This window comes from Rhipicephalus microplus, chromosome 6 (assembly GCF_043290135.1).
Source record: "Rhipicephalus microplus isolate Deutch F79 chromosome 6, USDA_Rmic, whole genome shotgun sequence".
Classification (NCBI taxonomy): Eukaryota; Metazoa; Arthropoda; class Arachnida; order Ixodida; family Ixodidae; genus Rhipicephalus; species Rhipicephalus microplus.
The window spans coordinates 119,781,239-119,798,763 of record NC_134705.1 but is presented as its reverse complement, the minus strand read 5'-3'; positions in this window follow the sequence as shown (position 1 = coordinate 119,798,763).

The window sequence follows — 17,525 nt, the reverse complement described above, 5'->3', positions numbered from 1 at the left end:
TGGACACTCAGTATTGAAAATCGTGGACTATTTGGGTAAGCGTTGTGCTATGTACATATGTATAGCCATGTGTTTGCAACAAAATGTGCGATGTCGACTTTTGTGCAAGAGGAGTAGCTGGCGCCACTCATAGGCACCAACCTCTCGTAACATACATTTTATAAGAAAAAGAGGTGGCGCACATTCGAGAAGGAACCTTTCTTGACAAATAGTAGATTGTCATTATTCATCAAGAGGAGTGTATAAAAGACCAACGTCTTACTGGTACCTACCTATGCAGCAAAAAACTTGTGGGAATACTGGAAATAGGCATATATATATATATATATATATATATAAGGCCGTGGCGCGGTCAAAACGTTAGTCATGAAGTGCTTCCCCGCTTCTTTGACGCTACGTACAGTATATATATATATATATATATATATATATATATATATATATATATATATATATATATATATATATATATATATATATATATATATATATATATCTGTATATATATATATATATATATTTTGCTACGTGGTATGCTATATTGCTATCTTAACTGGTAGCGTACACCACTAGCCAACCCCAAGATCACGAAAGGAACGGTGGGAATTTTCATCGCGTCCCGATTATGAATGAATAATTGCAATGGTTTAACTGCGCAATATCACTAGCTTATGAAGAAAAAACTACAGAGGGCGTTGGGGTGCAGTGTAAGCTTGAGTGCGCGAACACGAAACACCGTAGCCTGCTTATCCCAAATGTGACCTATAGTAAGATTAATTGAAACATCTTTTTCGCCGATGTAGATACCGCCGCAAGAGATGTCTCATAAGGTTTTCTCACGTTGTCGCAGGGATGACGTGACCGTGGTAGTTATTATTACGTGCGTGTTGACGGTGCGCAGCCTGTCAACTTGCAAGGCAATGCCTGCAAGTGCCTGGGATCCAAAAAACAATATGATGTCATCGATGGTAAGTGAGCCTGTCCTGGGCACTGTCTGTCCCCTTCCCCCCATAAGCTTGAAGTATTACTTTGAGAACGACATCAAAAATAGAATTAATAGGCCTAAAAAAGTTTGCCAATCATCAGAAACCAACGACGCACACATGAAAAGCATATAGAAAGGGAGGACGAGCTGCCATAACACTAGAAACGTCAGCTATTTCAAGTTAGTTGTATCATTGTGTTTGTTTCTTTGTGCATGTAAAAAGCAGTAGTAATTTTTATTTGCTTTCTAGCAGTCTTTCTGTAGTTTAGCGCTCAGTCTTTCATAAGTGAAGATTTGAAAGGTTGCTGTTTATATTGCAAAAGATAACTACAAGATATCAAGTATACCCACTCGTGGAGCTGTTAGCTATGGTCAGAGTAGCACTGTATTCAATTTTGACTTGTCTAAAACAGTTGTATGCTTCAGCTGTGTGTTTCTTCCTTGTTGTATATGATGGACTTTTGTGTGACAGCTATAGATGAAGGGTGTTTTGTTCCCACTAACGAAAACAACAACAAAAAACAGATTGACCTCTTTCACCCATTGCTGATGCTTTTTTATCATGTTGTCTTGTGACACTCATCGATGTATCGAATACGCTACGCCCAATCAGCAGCACCTGAAAAATAGTTGTTTTTAGTGGTGCGTTCCAATTGCTTTCGTTAGCAGTAGCAGTCGATGTCCTAAATGTCATACGTGTATCCGTAATCAGTGCATGCAGCAGCAACCATTGCTCAATGTCTACAAAAAGCATGGCTTTATAATCCTAAATGTTATTTAGGTGAGAAGACAGTCTGAAGAGCCGTTTCCACGCACAGACATGGAAGTATAATGCGGAAATATGTCGTTTAACTTTTGACATTTTAGGAACTGCAACTGTAGTGCGAATATACGAAGAATATTATGATATTTCTGCTGCGTTCTTTCATAATTTCAAATAAAGAATTCTTGAATTCCAAAGGTATTATAGCTGACATCTTTTGTAGTTTAAATAGTGCATTCAGTTCTTGTGTAAAGCTGTAAATTACTAAGAGCCAGTACTAAAGTGTCCTTAATTGGAAATTAAAAAAAATTGTGAAATGAATTTAGAAGATCAGTTTTCTGAAGGGGTTACGAAACTTCGCTTCTTAGGTAGCTTTTCGCCTATGGCACAGTGTGATGATTGAATAAATTTCAGTTTAAGCCACGGGCACGTACGGTATTTTTTCGATGACGCCCACATATTGTACTTCGGGAGGCATTTTAATGAAATCCTTTGTCACGTGTGATGTTCCTTGTAAAGTTGTGCTCGAAAATCACAATTAACCAATAATGACTTCATGACGACCACCTGAAATAACCTCAGTTAAAATGATTCGACTTTTTCTATAACCACGTTTAGAATCAAGAAAAAGAGGGCTTTAAAAGCGGTCTCAGTTCGAATAACTGTATATGCTTCTGACGCAGAGACAGCATTCTTTCAAGCATGCCGCGACGTAAAAGCTTCGGCAAAGGACTTACAAATTGTGCACATTCTCTGTTACAGAAGAATACAATCCCCATGAAGACTACATCGTTTGCTACCAACGCAAAAATAGTTGCTTTCGCATTCCAGATGGGCGTGTTGAATTACCAGATGCCCGTAAGGTTTATGAAGCCGGAGTACGCGGTGTATCAACGTTGTACCCGTTTTGCCATAGGCAGCATGCCAGAGGTAAGGGTGTGCTACTTAGCATACGGTTTCTGTAAGTCACTGCTGCGGGTGAACCTGCTCGAGAAAATTCGATTCAAGCACCGTAATGTGTATGTACAAAAGTGTAGCAAATGCAAGGCGCAGGAAAGCTTATCGTTTAAATCCGGTATTCCGATACACTTGGGCTTCCACTGCAAGTTAGCAACCCTAACACAAATTGCTCATTCTTGTGCCCGCATATTACAGTGACCACACCAAACTTTCGTCATACTCTCGACAATGTTGATCGACGTGTGGGCTTTAACGTCCCTAAACCACCGTATGATTATGAGAGACGCTGTAGTGGAGGGCTCCAGAAATTTCGACCACTTGGGTTCTTTAACGGGCACCCAAATCTGAGCACACGGGCCTACAGCAATTTTGCCTCCATCGAAAATGCAGCCTCCGCAGCCGGGATTCGAACCCGCGACCTGCTGGTCAGCAGCCGAGTACCTTAGCCACCAGACCACCATGGCTGGGCGACTCTTGACAATGTAAAAGTATACATCTGAGAAATTTACGTGTATACATGCGAAGCATACATATAAAGTATACATGTGTATACATGTGCCTGAACAGTTATGGCCACGCACACCCATGAATGTAAAACATTTACAGGCGGCACTGCCATATTTTTGGAAGTACAGATAACTTATTTCGTGTTCTTTATTTTACCGCAATCGTGAAAAGCCTTTTGTGGATAGTTGGCGTTAGTGTCGTCTTGATTTCTTTTGATTTATCCCTGTTGTTTCGCACTATATTCTTTCCTAAGCCTTCGTTACCAACTCAACAATCTGCTGGTAATTGTGCCCCGTGATTCGAAGCCTTGCTATGTTATCCATATTCATACCTTTGCCTTACTCGTTCTTACGTTCGAGTACTCATCCACCAGTGTTAACTTCTGTTTTTCACACTAGCACTCGGCGAAGGAACACTGACAAGCAACATTGGTAGGAAACTAAATGATGTACCTATAACGCTAATATAGTCACACAGGAGGATGTCAAACTTGTATTCCATGCAGTCACATCATCACATGATGTTACGGGAGAATAACTTTACTTTATAAAACGAGGAATAAACTCGGTGGTGGACAAGATGGCGCCCAGTTGGCTCACAGATCTGACAACATCGTCCTCCTCTTTGTCTTCTTCGTCGTTCTCATCCTACCGTTACATGATTTCCCCGGCGGCTGGAGCACCGACCCGGTGCTAATCAGGAGGCACTGGAGTAATACGGTTTGAGTCGCGTAACATGCACTACGTCAGTGTGAGGGTGAAGGATGGCGGGGTCCGTAGGGGTGATTTCGTATGTGACGTCAGTTACTTGGCGTAAGATACGGTAGGGACCTGAATAGCGTGGGAGTAACTTCTCCGAAAGTCCAACGCGGCGCGAGGGGAACCATAACAGAACGAGATCTCCGGGTGTGAAGTGGACGTCACGATGGCGGGCGTCGTATACGCTCTTCTGATTGTCCTGGGAGTCCAGTAAGCGTCGTCGAGCAACTTGGCGTGCCGCTTGGGCCTTCATTATTGCATCACGAGCGTACTGAGACTTGTCATTTAGTCCGGCCGGCAGGAGGGTGTCGAAAGGTAGCGCAGGGTCACGGCCGAACAACAGAAAAAAAGGAGAGAACCCAGCGGTGTCGTGTCTGGAAGAATTGTACGCGAATGTTACAAACGGTAACGTAGTGTCCCAGTCGCGGTGATCGGCGGAGACATACATGGAGAGCATGTCGGTGAGAGTGCGATTGAGGCGCTCCGTTAGACCATTTGTTTGTGGATGGTAAGCAGTCGAGAGCTTGTGTTTAGTGGCGCAGGAGCGGAGGAGGTCATCAACCACTTTGGAAAGGAAGTAGCTGCCTCGGTCGGTAAGGAGTTGTCGAGGGGCTCCATGATGTAAGATGACGTCCTCCAAAAGGAAATCGGCCACGTCAGTTGCACAGCTGGTTGGAAGGGCCCGTGTGATCGCGTATCGGGTAGCATAATCGGTTGCTACTGCAATCCACCGATTACCCGCAGCTGACGTAGGAAAAGGGCCAAGCAGGTCCACGCCAACACGGTAGAATGGGTCTTGTGGGATGTGCAGTGGCTGAAGACGTCCGGCCGGAGGGGCATTTGGTTTTTTCCGTCGTTGACAAGGGTCGCAGGCTGCAATATAACGGCAGACGTCGCGGTACATGCCAGGCCAGAAGAAGCGCCGGCGAACTCTGTCGTAGGTCCGTGACACGCCGAGGTGACCCGCTGTAGGTGCATCATGAAGCTGGGCGAGAACAGTGTGACGCAATTGAATGGGAACGACGAGTAGTCTTTCGGGGCCGTCAGGACGCATATTGCAACGGTACAATACACCATCATGTATTTCAAACATTCGAAGGGAAGGGTCGGGCCTCTCCGATGTGAGCCTTCGGATAATACCGTCCAAGAAAGTATCTCGTCGCTGCTCGATTCCAATGTCATGAAACGCGGATAGAGAGAAAACGTCGATAGGAAGGGTGGTTTTAGAGGAGTCGCCGTCTGGAGGGTCGACAGGATACCGGGACAAGCAGTCCGCATCTTGATGCAGGCGGCCGGTTTTATACAGGACTGAGTAATCAAATTCTTGAAGGCGCAGCGCCCAACGGCCAAGACGGCCTGAAGGGTCTTTAAGGGACGAAAGCCAGCACAAGGCGTGGTGATCTGTGATTACTGTGAATGGCCGGCCGTACAAATAGGGACGAAATTTACCGACTGCCCAAACAAGTGCCAAACATTCCCGTTCGGTTATTGAATATTTTCTTTCAGCAGGCGAAAGAAGGCGGCTGGCATAAGCAACAACACGGTCTCGTCCTTGTTGTTTCTGGGCGAGGACTGCACCGATGCCATAGCCACTTGCGTCTGTACGAACTTCTGTTGGAGATGAAATATCAAAGTGGGCGAGGATAGGCGGAGACGTAAGCAGACACACTAGATTTTGAAACGCATCTGCTTGCTCAGGGCCCCAAATGAAGCCAGCGTCTTTTTTGAGAAGTTGAGTGAGAGGGCGTGCTACGTCGGCGAAGTTTTTAACAAAGCGGCGGAAGTAAGAACAGAGGCCAACGAAACTGCGAACGTCTTTGGTACAGGTTGGTACAGGGAAATCTCTTACTGCGCGTATTTTATCTTGATCAGGGCGAACCCCCACGGAATCAACGAGGTGTCCGAGGACAGAAATTTCACGACGGCCGAAGTGGCACTTTGCCGAATTGAGTTGCAGGCCCGCCTTACGAAAGACAGATAAGATTTTCGATAGCCTTTCAAGGTGCGTCGCAAAAGAAGGCGAAAAAACGATAACGTCGTCCAGGTAGCACAGGCAGATGGACCACTTGAAGCCGTGCAACAGAGCGTCCATCATACGTTCGAATGTGGCGGGCGCATTACATAAACCGAATGGCATCACTTTAAACTCGTAAAGGCCGTCGGGAGTGATAAACGCCGTTTTCTCACGGTCCATGTCATCAACGGCAATCTGCCAGTACCCAGAGCGGAGGTCAATGGAGGAAAAATATTTTGCGCCGTGAAGGCAATCCAGGGCATCGTCTATGCGTGGTAAAGGGTAGACGTCCTTCTTCGTTATTTTGTTTAAATGGCGATAATCGACGCAAAATCTCCAGCTGTTGTCCTTCTTCTTTACAAGTACAACAGGGGACGCCCAGGGACTGCATGAAGGCTCGATGATATTCCGAGAAAGCATTTTGTCGACCTCCTGTTGGATGATGCGCCGCTCTGCATGGGAAACACGGTAGGGTCTCCGATGGATTGGACTCGTATCGCCTGTATCAATCCGGTGCTTAACAACGGACGTCTGGCCGAGTGGGCGGTCGCCAAGGTCGAAGATGTCCCAAAAAGATGCAAGCAGGGAACGCAGGTCGTTAGCTTGTTCTTTCGGCAAGTCGGGGGCAATCATCTTGGTTAACACACTTTGGTCTGATGGAGGAGTAGACGAAGTTTTTTCGGCACTCGGGATGCTGTCATAACTTAGAGTGCAAATATGGCACTCTGCCGCCGGCACGATCTCGGCTAGAGATATACCACGAGGGAGGACTTGTGTACATAGTGAAAAATTCACTAAGGGTAGGCAGGATGCATTGGCCGTAATAGTGATGACGGTGTGAGGAAACGCAACGTTGTGCGAAAGCAGGACGTCAACATTGGGGGACACAATATAAATACCGTCTGGGACAGGTGGAACAGGGGAGACGCCTATGTAAGCTACTGTTCGTTGAGGGAGACGCAGGTGTTCTGTAGAACAAAGCCGACTTGGAGGGCAACTTGGAGGATCAACAACATTAGGTAGAGCGAGTTGCACTATACCGGCAGAGCAGTCTATCAAGGCCGAATGTTCAGACAAAAAGTCTTGGCCCAAAATTATGTCATTAGGGCAGTGTTCTAAAACATAAAACAGAACTGATGTGTGGTGTCCGGCGACGCTGACGCGAGCTGAGCACACACCAATTACGGCGACTTTTCCACCATCGGCCGTTCGGACCACAGGAGTTGGGCCAGGAGTAAGGACTTTCTTCAGCCGTGCTCTAAGGTCAGCGTTCATGATAGACACGTGTGCGCCAGTGTCAATGAGGGCTGTAGTAGGTACACCGTCGACGTCAACATTGATAAGGTTCTGATGTGCGGGCAAGGTCAGTAGAGGATTTTGGGATCGGGTCGGTATTGCAGCATCACCTCCAAGAGCTGCTCCCGTCAGTTTTCCGGAGGTGAACGCCGGAACGAGCTTGGGGACGGCGATCGGCGAGATGGGGGCGAGCGGGAGAAACGGCGTTGTGGCGAAGGGGAGCGGCTGGATCGGGGGCGCGAGGAATTCTCAGGCGTTAGCGGCTCTGTTTTCGGTGATGAGCGTGAATTCCAGACAGGTGGGCGATGGGGCGGAGGGTGAGGCCACGGAGCAGAGCTGGACCAAGCACGGCAGTGACGCGAAATGTGGCCTATACGACCGCAATTGAAGCATATCGGCCGGTCGTCTGGGGTGCGCCATACCGCCGGGTCGCGATAATGTGGGCTGGCAGAAAAACGTCGGTTGGGCGGGACAGTCACGGGTGGATTTGGTGTGGCGTAGTCTGGACGATGAATGGAGCAGACGTTTAAGCCGGCGTTGGCCAGTTCTTGCCTCACGACGGTCTGTATGAGAGAGACGGTGGCGTGATAGCTTTCGGAGTTGGGGGAAGCTGACACGAGTGGAGCTGCGGCTTCTATTTCCCGACGGACAATACGGACAACGTCACCGGGACTTTCCGTAGAAGGCAGGCGAGGGTCTTCGCATGTGGACGTTGCAGCCGTGTTTGGAAGCCGGGCAAACTGGTGGAGAACACGGCGGCTCTTCGCTTCTTCAAAGCGCCGGCATTCAGAAATAATGTCGTGGACCGTAGATGAATTCTTGAACACAAGAAGGTGAAAGGCGTCATCTGCTATGCCCTTAATAATATGGCCAACCTTATCGGCTTCGGACATCTGCGAGTCTACCTTGCGGCACAAAGCGAGCACGTCCTGAATGTACGTGAGGTATGATTCGGTGCACGTCTGAACTCGACGTGCGAGCTCGTTTTGGGCGGCGCGTTGACTTCCCACAGGCCTGCCAAATAGCTCCCGGAGCTTTTGCTTGCATAACTCCCAGCTAGTCAGTTCTTCCTCGTGCGTCTCGTACCAGACCTTTGCGGTACCTCTGAGATAAAAAATCACGTTGGCCAGCATGAGCGTTGGATCCCATCGCATACGTACACCCACTCGTTCGTATGACTTCAGCCAGGCTTCTACGTCAATGCCATCAGTGCCAGAAAAGGTACCTGGATCTCTCGGGGGCTCCAAGATGAGGGTTGACGGTCCAGTTGGAGAAAGCACGGACGTAGTTGGAGAAGGCACGGTAGACGGGGAAGGGTCGGCATTGTTGACTGCAGTCGCCATGGGGGAGACCACTAGGCGCCCGCTACGAAGCTCCGTTTTGCGTGAAGTGAGTACCCCGCACCTCCCACCAATGATGTTACGGGAGAATAACTTTACTTTATAAAACGAGGAATAAACTCGGTGGTGGACAAGATGGCGCCCAGTTGGCTCACAGATCTGACAACATCGTCCTCCTCTTTGTCTTCTTCGTCGTTCTCATCCTACCGTTACAATATAAATGCATCTGCGTAGACAACACTCGAGTGCTTCGTAAATGTGAATACTTGAGATGTGCTCTAACATGACGAAAAAGCCCCGAAAGCCACGGACGAGGCCTTCTGTAAGGTGGCCAACATTGGCAAGATGGCGCTGCTTTGAGTATGTAATCAGAGTGCTCTTTCAAAAAGGGTCTTAATGCTATGCTGGTACGTGTACAGTGTCTAATATTGTGCTCGCGCATACACCAATGTTACGTGTGCACAATCACCGTAATATTAGGGTTCAGAACAACTGTCCTAAAGATCGATCAACAGAACTGATAAGAGTGGCGCCTTATCTATTACGTAACCTTTGCGATACCCTATCAAGAAAAAAGAAAGGAAGAGATATAAAAAAATATTTACTCTAAATATGGTGGCTACCTGCCTCACCGCAGTCCGCCTTTGTATGACAAGTTTTCGATCCTGAACTAATACTGAAGTGGAACAATGAAGCATGTAGGCAAATATTCTTGTCTACATGATTCTGTGCGTGCCTTGGCGTAAGCAGCACTTATGTAGCTAACACCAAAAAGCTACCAATGTCCCAATCCAGCAATTCTGCGTGTCATAGCTCTTGCGAATAAACTTTACAATTGCACTATTACCGTACTGTCGAAGTTGTTGTATAGAAAAAAAAGCGATGCTTACGACGCTTTTTTTAATGACATATCGAAGATGGTTAAATTGGCACAATAGTAATTAACATTAGTACTTAAGCTTGGAAGATAGTCGGTATTTTTCTAACCATTCGAGTGCAATGTCAGCATGTTCACCACGGTGCTGCTACCACGCCAAGAAACAGTCATGTTTCGTGTTGAGATGAGTCCTTTCATCGACGCAGCATCTCACAATTTTCATTTCAAAGGAGGGACATGGCTTCTGTACAAGCTTCGAGAGTGGATGATGAAGGCTAGAAGGATGACATCGGTGGTAGGTTGAACAGAACGTTAATGTCTTTCCGGTTTGTCCCATGTTTGCGACAAGCTCAGCACTCATGCAAATACAGGGGGATTAAATGTTCCTAGGCCACTATCACATGTATTCTTATGAGAGCATGGTATGGGAGCTTTTGACCTCCCCCTCCCCCATATGCATTGCCAGTGCTGTCGCAAGTAATGCTCCCTTATAATTCAGAAGGCAAGTTATGAGGTGCGACTGCCTGTGGATTATCAAGTTTAGACTGGGCTATAGAGATTTCCTAATTGTACTCTACAAGAAAATTTGGTGTTACTTTCTATAGAAGCTTCAACGTACGGGGCCTCAATCATCACCCGAGAGATGGGTAGCACACGGATTTGTCTAACCTTCGTTCTTTGATCTTGGCGTTTCAGCTCGTGGCCTTCTGCCGCTATGTCTCAAAACGAAGTTCACAAATTGGTCAGCGGTCTCTCTTCATCACCTTCACGTATTTAGGCTCATCATTTCAAATAGGGTGATGAAGTTGACAATGGTCCACTGTTTTGTCCGAAAAAAATATGCCTAACACAACAAATAAAGCTGCAAGTGTGTTACAAGACAAGAACACAGCATTTAGACGAATCCTTGCACCGCCTATTGTTCATGGGGGCTGAGCGATCATAGTGCCACAGTTTCAGTGAGTATTGCAGGAAACTGAATGGTCTAGACAGACGTAAATACGGCGTTTGTTGTGAGCGCGACGACCAGCTTAGTGAGTTTGAAGGGTTATTCAGGAGGCCGTTGGGAGATTTGTGTAAGAGTGACGAGTCAGGCAATGTTATCGGCATTGGTCATGAAGCATGCAATATCTGTTGCAGCAATAATTATGAGGCCCTTCGTTTTTTTCGCATAAATATACATAACAATGCTTGTGACAAAAAAAAAGATGCACCAATGGAAATATTGTTCAAGCATTGATGATGCAACTAGGTTTTTTGTTTTCAGCATGAAACTGTTTATCAGCATGAATGCGTGGTGATTCATTTCGCTAATGAGCAGTTACGTTCTAGAATTTTCGCGCCGTTTAAGCACGTGACACCTCGTCGTTTTGGTAGTGCAACTTCGATATGCAGCAGCTTCGCAGGGTCTTACACTGCCAGTGCAGCAGCAGTAACTGACAAAACTGTTTAGGCGCCACATAAAGGCTACAACGTCTACAGGCGAACATCATGCAATACATGCATCAGTGGAGTGAGAACCATGTAAGGAAAAATTGGAATGCTTAACTACGTTCAGGGTTCAATCTAGGAACTCTGTCTTTCGTGTTGGTGAAGCACTTTGTGGTACACATAGGCACAGGCATAGCTTCCTGTGTAATCAGGTGAGGGCACCTGATGGCGTTTCTGTTCTCAAGTGATGACGTTTTAAGCTAGCTTATATGGATCATCCGGGTTTATTATGCACTTATGGATGTCATCTTTGCGCGCAATTTAACAGACGATGCTAACTACTTCAGTTGCCAGAAATGTTTATTCATGAGCATGGTCACTAGTCATCGGGATGGCGATGCGCCACAATGCGTCAACGTTGGTGCATCCGCGTTAAACAGTGCAATAGCTGCCTTAAAACTACAGGCACTGTGCAATCTAACCTATATCAATGAACAACAAAGCACAACTAGCACTGGGAAGACATGGCTCCGTTTTGTATTCTACCGACTTTTCTTTTTGAGGGACAACCATGTTCTTTTAGTTTTCGTGCGTAGTTTATTTCAGTTTTATAGCAGCAGTTACTATATAAGATATAAACAAATAGGTAGATTTGACGCGCTATCACGTTCACTGCCATAAAAGTAGTCATACGAAGCCTACCGTGCCCTAACAAAAACATTATTTGTTATAATCTGCGCAAATGAACACCCCAGCTCTCAATTTACACGTGTTTTTCATTCGTTCTAGTCATGCGAAGGCAGTACCACGGAACTACAAAGTGAGAAGGTAATGGCTGGCATTAATACAGCTGTCAACAGAACCTTCTTCATTACCTTTGATTCGCTGGACACAATGAAGGAAAAGGTACGACTTCTCATTATTTCGATAATACTGCTTGCCTCGCTAACTTTAGTTTGGCTTGAGGTGGCATCCTCATAGGTTTCTCTGTTTTATAAATAAAGATGACTGCAGGTAAGGTAATTTTTGAAGTTATATTTGATTTCCTTGACCATGCGTGACAAGTGCAGAGATTGGAAAGCATCAAAAATTCATCTGATCACAGATGCATAGAATCATCGCTTCGCTCTAAAGATGTGGACTCGTTTAGCATAAATCATTCCAAAGCGGAAACTAACATCGGAAAACAAACCTATAGAGGATGTTTTCAGGCTGCTACACGTCAAAAAAGAAACGCGAATGCCCAGTGCCAGACATTATTATAATATTATATAGAGTTATACACAGAGGGACTGTGGTTTGAGTATGAGGTGTGTCGTAGTTTGGCTCTCGGGAAATTTAGACCAACTGGTGGTCTTTAATCGCACTGAAATTACGCTATACACGTGTCTCTAAGAGTGCTGCAGTTTATATTTACCACAGAGAGAAAATATTTTAAGCAAATAACTTCATCGAAAATTGTATATTCGATGAAACATGACTGTTCGCTCAAGCCCAATGATAAAATATACGCTAGTGTCACCGTAGGAATGAAGAAATGAAAGCGATAGGAACAAATTGTGTTGTTCATTTATACAAAGCGAGAGATTACCTCTATAATAGTAATCGCGATATTTTTGTCACCATTATATTAGGAGATACATGAGTTAAAATTAGAAAGACAACCAGAAACCGCTAATATCCTTTTTATGGCTGTGAGATGTCACGTTGATTGCCACGATAAGTTAAACGCACTGAACTGGTTTGGCACAACAATAAACTTCAAACCCAGAATATGTACCTGTGGTACTCTTGTGAAATAAATGTCCACACGCAAATGAAAGATAGAGAAGATGTGATTTATTTCATGGTCAGAGATGAAAGCACAGTGGACAAATTTATTCTGCTTGCGTACAAGGTATGCCCTACCACTCACAGCCGTGTAAATAATCATGACGCACCTTTTTTGTCCTAAACAGCACTCCCATATAATAAAACAAAGCCTACAAAGATGAATTTGGCTTTCCCCATTGGCCTCGAAGAATTAGAATGTGTCTAAGTACATCGCCCAGTTGATGATTTTGAATGACTGTCGAAGCACATTTTGTTATCTCAAAATCAGTGCCTCTAAAAACAAAAAGAGATAATGTTGGGTGTGATGGAACTAGCTAGGTGATTCAGAGACTAAGATATCTACTCTATATCATTGTAAGTGTCCATATTTCTGAAATTCAATGCTCGGCAGCAATGAACTCATCGTGTCTGACTGATTGCCGAGTCATTTGTTTTTCAAGCAATTATTGAGCTCTTCCTAATCTTCTTTTGCAGGCTCATTTAGTTATGAGTAGCAAGGACAGAAAACACAAATTTACTTGGTTTCTCTTCAATGTGCACTTGACGGACGTCACCAATGTTTGCTTCACACCAAAGCCAGGAGCAGCTCCCAGTAAGGAGATGCAACGCTTGAAAAAATTCAGAGAGTTCTACTATGCAGAGAGCCAGAAGTACATATCTGGATGAACAAGCAAAACGGTGGCCACCGATTATTTGCGTGAAACATGCAGCCCGAGTTGTTTGTTTTTTTCTTTTTTCATGGGGAGGGGGGGGTCGCAGGAATCTATTCTCATTCTCACAAAGGGAATTATACAATGGCGTTGTACGCAGGTCTCTGAGATAGTTTGGTTACGTTAATTAAAATAGTTGCCACACAGCCTAAGCAGCTGTTGAGTGCACTGTCTGTGATAGCTGCAGACATATCACATCTTTGTGATTTAGAGGATATATATGTGTACGCCTTTTCGTGGTGCAGCAAAGCTGCACAGTATCGAAGGAGCATGTAATATACGAAGGCATCTGGCAAAGTGTTATTTGTATGTGCATTTCATACACATGAAGCAATGTATCAGGCTCCTCAAATAAAAGATACTGATGCGTCAGTATGACAGAACAATTAGGGTTAAGGGTGGGCTGTTTCCCCCTTTATAGTGAATACTGGAGTCATAGAGATAAAAGTGCAAAAGATGTCATTTATGTTTCGGGAAGAGTCCTTTAGCGGCGAACGGCAATGGGTTTGGCACATCCGAATTCGTGGAGCAGAGTTACACAGAAACGCTTGGTCCTTGTTGACGAAAACTTGTGAGCGATCCTTCGCGTACAGCTGACATTGTGTTTCCTTCACATTTTCTTTTTAAAAAGAAAGTATACGTCTTTGCCACGGTTCACCAAAACATAACTAACATATTTCAGTCACTGATATGATGAGAATAAAATGAACGCTATCAACTCTAAAAGAGACATTTTGATAGAAAAACAATTGGCCCTGTGCCTGCACGTTTCACTGCAAATGCCGTCGAAAGACGGTAGTTTTGCGCCTGCAGAGAGTGAACGAAACGTTTATTTGATGCTCTGCGCTAGAAAATTAGGGAATTCTGTTCTAGAGGCGCTATGTTAGAGTGTCTTTCTCCGTGCAGCGAAGGCGAACGAGCGCGCCGAGGCACGTTAGCCACGATCGCTATATGGCAGGTATCTTTGAAAACAAAGGAAGGCGTGCCCGCCTGTCTCGGAGGCGATAAGGTGTAGAACGCAAAGCGACGGGCAGGTGCCATCACCATGTCGTCTTAGCGAAGCGTTGGAAACACTTGCCTTTTTGAGCATAGCGTTGCATATTCAGCGCAGCGTGATAAACGCTACGGTCTTTAGAATTACTTATTATGCCTTCCCTAGTATTGAGACACACATACAGAATATTGACTTGTTGTTATAGTGCCTCGCATATGCGCAATAATTGATTTTTAATTGACAATCTCACAAGTATGAACGCTTAAACTTGAGCAATAATGGTTGGTACTGTGGATGGGGTTGGCCGTTTAGAGTATCGTTACGCTGGACAGACAGACAGACAGACAGACAGACAGACAGACAGACAGACAGACAGACAGACAGACAGACAGACAGACAGACAGACAGACAGACAGACAGACAGACCAAACATTGTTAAATTAAAAACCAGACTGGGAACAATATCTACGACTCCTCGGGCAGCGATGGTATGCGCGCGACGCTCTGCTATCCAGGGTATCGCAACAAGTCAAGGGCATCCTACGAACGCGCCTTGTATGGCTCAGATGGTCCTTCCCGCAAGGTTCTGTCTGGTAGTAGGGCGGGGTGGTGCTGTCGCCTGTCTGTGAGTGATGATGAGAAGTAATGTGCCATACACCTAATGGGGTCAATAGATACCATTTGTGGACGATGCAGTTAAAACATGCCTTCCTAGAATGCACGCCGACGAGCAATCATGTGATCATTTGAGCATGGCGACAGCAGCAAAAAGTCCGCGACGCACTCGCGTTGGGGGCGCTCTTTCGGCGCAGATATGGTCTTTGCCTTTCGCTTCGTGTAAACTTGTTACGCGTCATTCTCGAAGTAGTGCACCTTTCACGTGCACCAACGGTGTTTCACCACCGTTTACTTCGAGTGCGATAGCGCAGACCAATCAAAATCGGGCAGTAAGTGGTGCAGAAGGGCAATGATGTTGGCGGGAGAATGGCGTACCTTAGTGGAGTTAAACAGGGGCCTCCAGGACGTCGAACGTCTGCGGGTGTTTGCGGCTCAAGCTACGAATCTCTACCTCCCGTAATCCTGTGGCGCATTGGGCTAGTGTGTGCATTAGCACCGGCGTAGGTTACATAATTACTCGAGAGTGCTCACTATTACCCAACACATGTAATTAGATTGCTAAAACAAGTGATTGGTGAAGGCGAAAAAACCGTAGGCGCGACACCGATCCAAGTGAATTTTAAAACACGCACACAAAAAAGAACGACGTTTGGCTTCAACATGGGAGCCTCTTCACGAAAAAAATGCGAACATGTGAGCGACCAGATAGCGTCATATAAGCTATATATAATATATCACGCAGGCAGTGCGCATACAGTGATGATGTAGACTGTCATTATTCCTCGTGTGTAGTACTGCATGTGGTGCGGCGATGACATAGTGGTTAGAGCATCCGCCTCGCATGCAAGAGGTCCGTGGTTCAAATCCCGGTACCGCGCAGTTCCCAACCGGATTAAAAAAAAAATCCGCGTGTTGATGGAACTGCATTAAGAGGCCTGGGGTGCGGCCTCACCGGCAAACACCACCGAGAACGCACTCCCTCACCAGAGAAGGATTGGCCACCCTGGGGCAGTATCTGGCCACTACCTCCCACATGATTACGTCAAATAACTCACGGCCCTCAGTCCCCAGCAGCTGCGAAGCAACTGACCACGGCGGCGGTCAGATCTGCAACGCAGCAGAGGGTGCTAAGAATCTCTGGATCCGGACAGGCCGCCATTGGAACCTGAACTTGGCAACGTGTAACGCTAGAACCTTATCTAGTGAGGGAAGTCTAGCTGTACTATTCAAGGAGCTAGAGGGTGTTAATTGGGATATAATAGGGCTCAGTGAGGTTAGGAGGACAGATGAGGCCTATACGGTGCTACAGAATGGGCACGTCCTTTGCTACAGGGGCTTGGCAGACAGAAGAGAACTGGGAGTGGGGTTCCTCATTCACAGAAACATAGCTGGCAACATAGAGGAATACTATAGCATTAATGAAAGGGTGGTAGGTATCGTAATTAAACTGAATAAAAGATACAAGATGAAGGTAGTACAGGCTTACGCGCCTACATCCAGCCATGATGACGCTTCAGTTGAAAGCTTCTATGAAGACGTGGAATCGGCAATGAGTAAGGTAAAAACACAATATACTATAGTGATGGGCGACTTTAATGCAAAGGTAGGGAAGAAGCAGGCTGGAGACCAGGCAGTAGGAGATTATGGCATCGGTACTAGAAACGCCAGAGGAGAGCTACTAGTAGAATTCGCAGAACGCACTAATTTACGGATTTTGAATACCTTCTACCGAAAACGAGAAAACCGCAAGTGGACATGGAGGAGCCCTAATGGCGGAAATAAGAACGAAATAGACTTTATAATGAGTGCACACCCTGGAATCGTGCAGGATGTGGAAGTGATTGGCAAGGTACGATGCAGTGACCATAGAATGGTACGGTCTCGAATTCGCCTAGACTTGAAGAAGGAACGACAGAACTTGATACGCAAGAAGCCAATCAATCAGCTAGCACTGAGAGGGAAAGCACAGGAATTCAGAGTGTCACTGCAGAACAGGTACTCGGCTCTCAGTGAGGAAACCAACCTTAGCGTAGATACAATGAATGATAATCTGACGAGTATCATTATGGAGTGTGCAGTAGAAGTTGGAGGCAGGGTAGTTAGACAGGACACTGGCAAGCTTTCACAGGAAACGAAGAACCTAATTAAGAAGCGTCAAATCATGAAAGTGTCAAGTACAACAGACAAAATAGAACTGGCAGAGCTTTCGAAGTTGATTAATAGACGTAAAGTATGCGATGTAAGAAGGTATAACATGGAGAGAATTGAACACGCTCTGAAAAACGGAGGAAGTGTCAAAGCACTGAAGAGGAAACTTGGGATAGGCAAAAGTCGGATGTATGCACTAAGGGACAAAGAAGGCAAAATAACTACCAATATGGATAGAATAGTTAAGATAGCGGAGGAGTTTTACAGGGATCTGTACAGTAGCCGAGACAA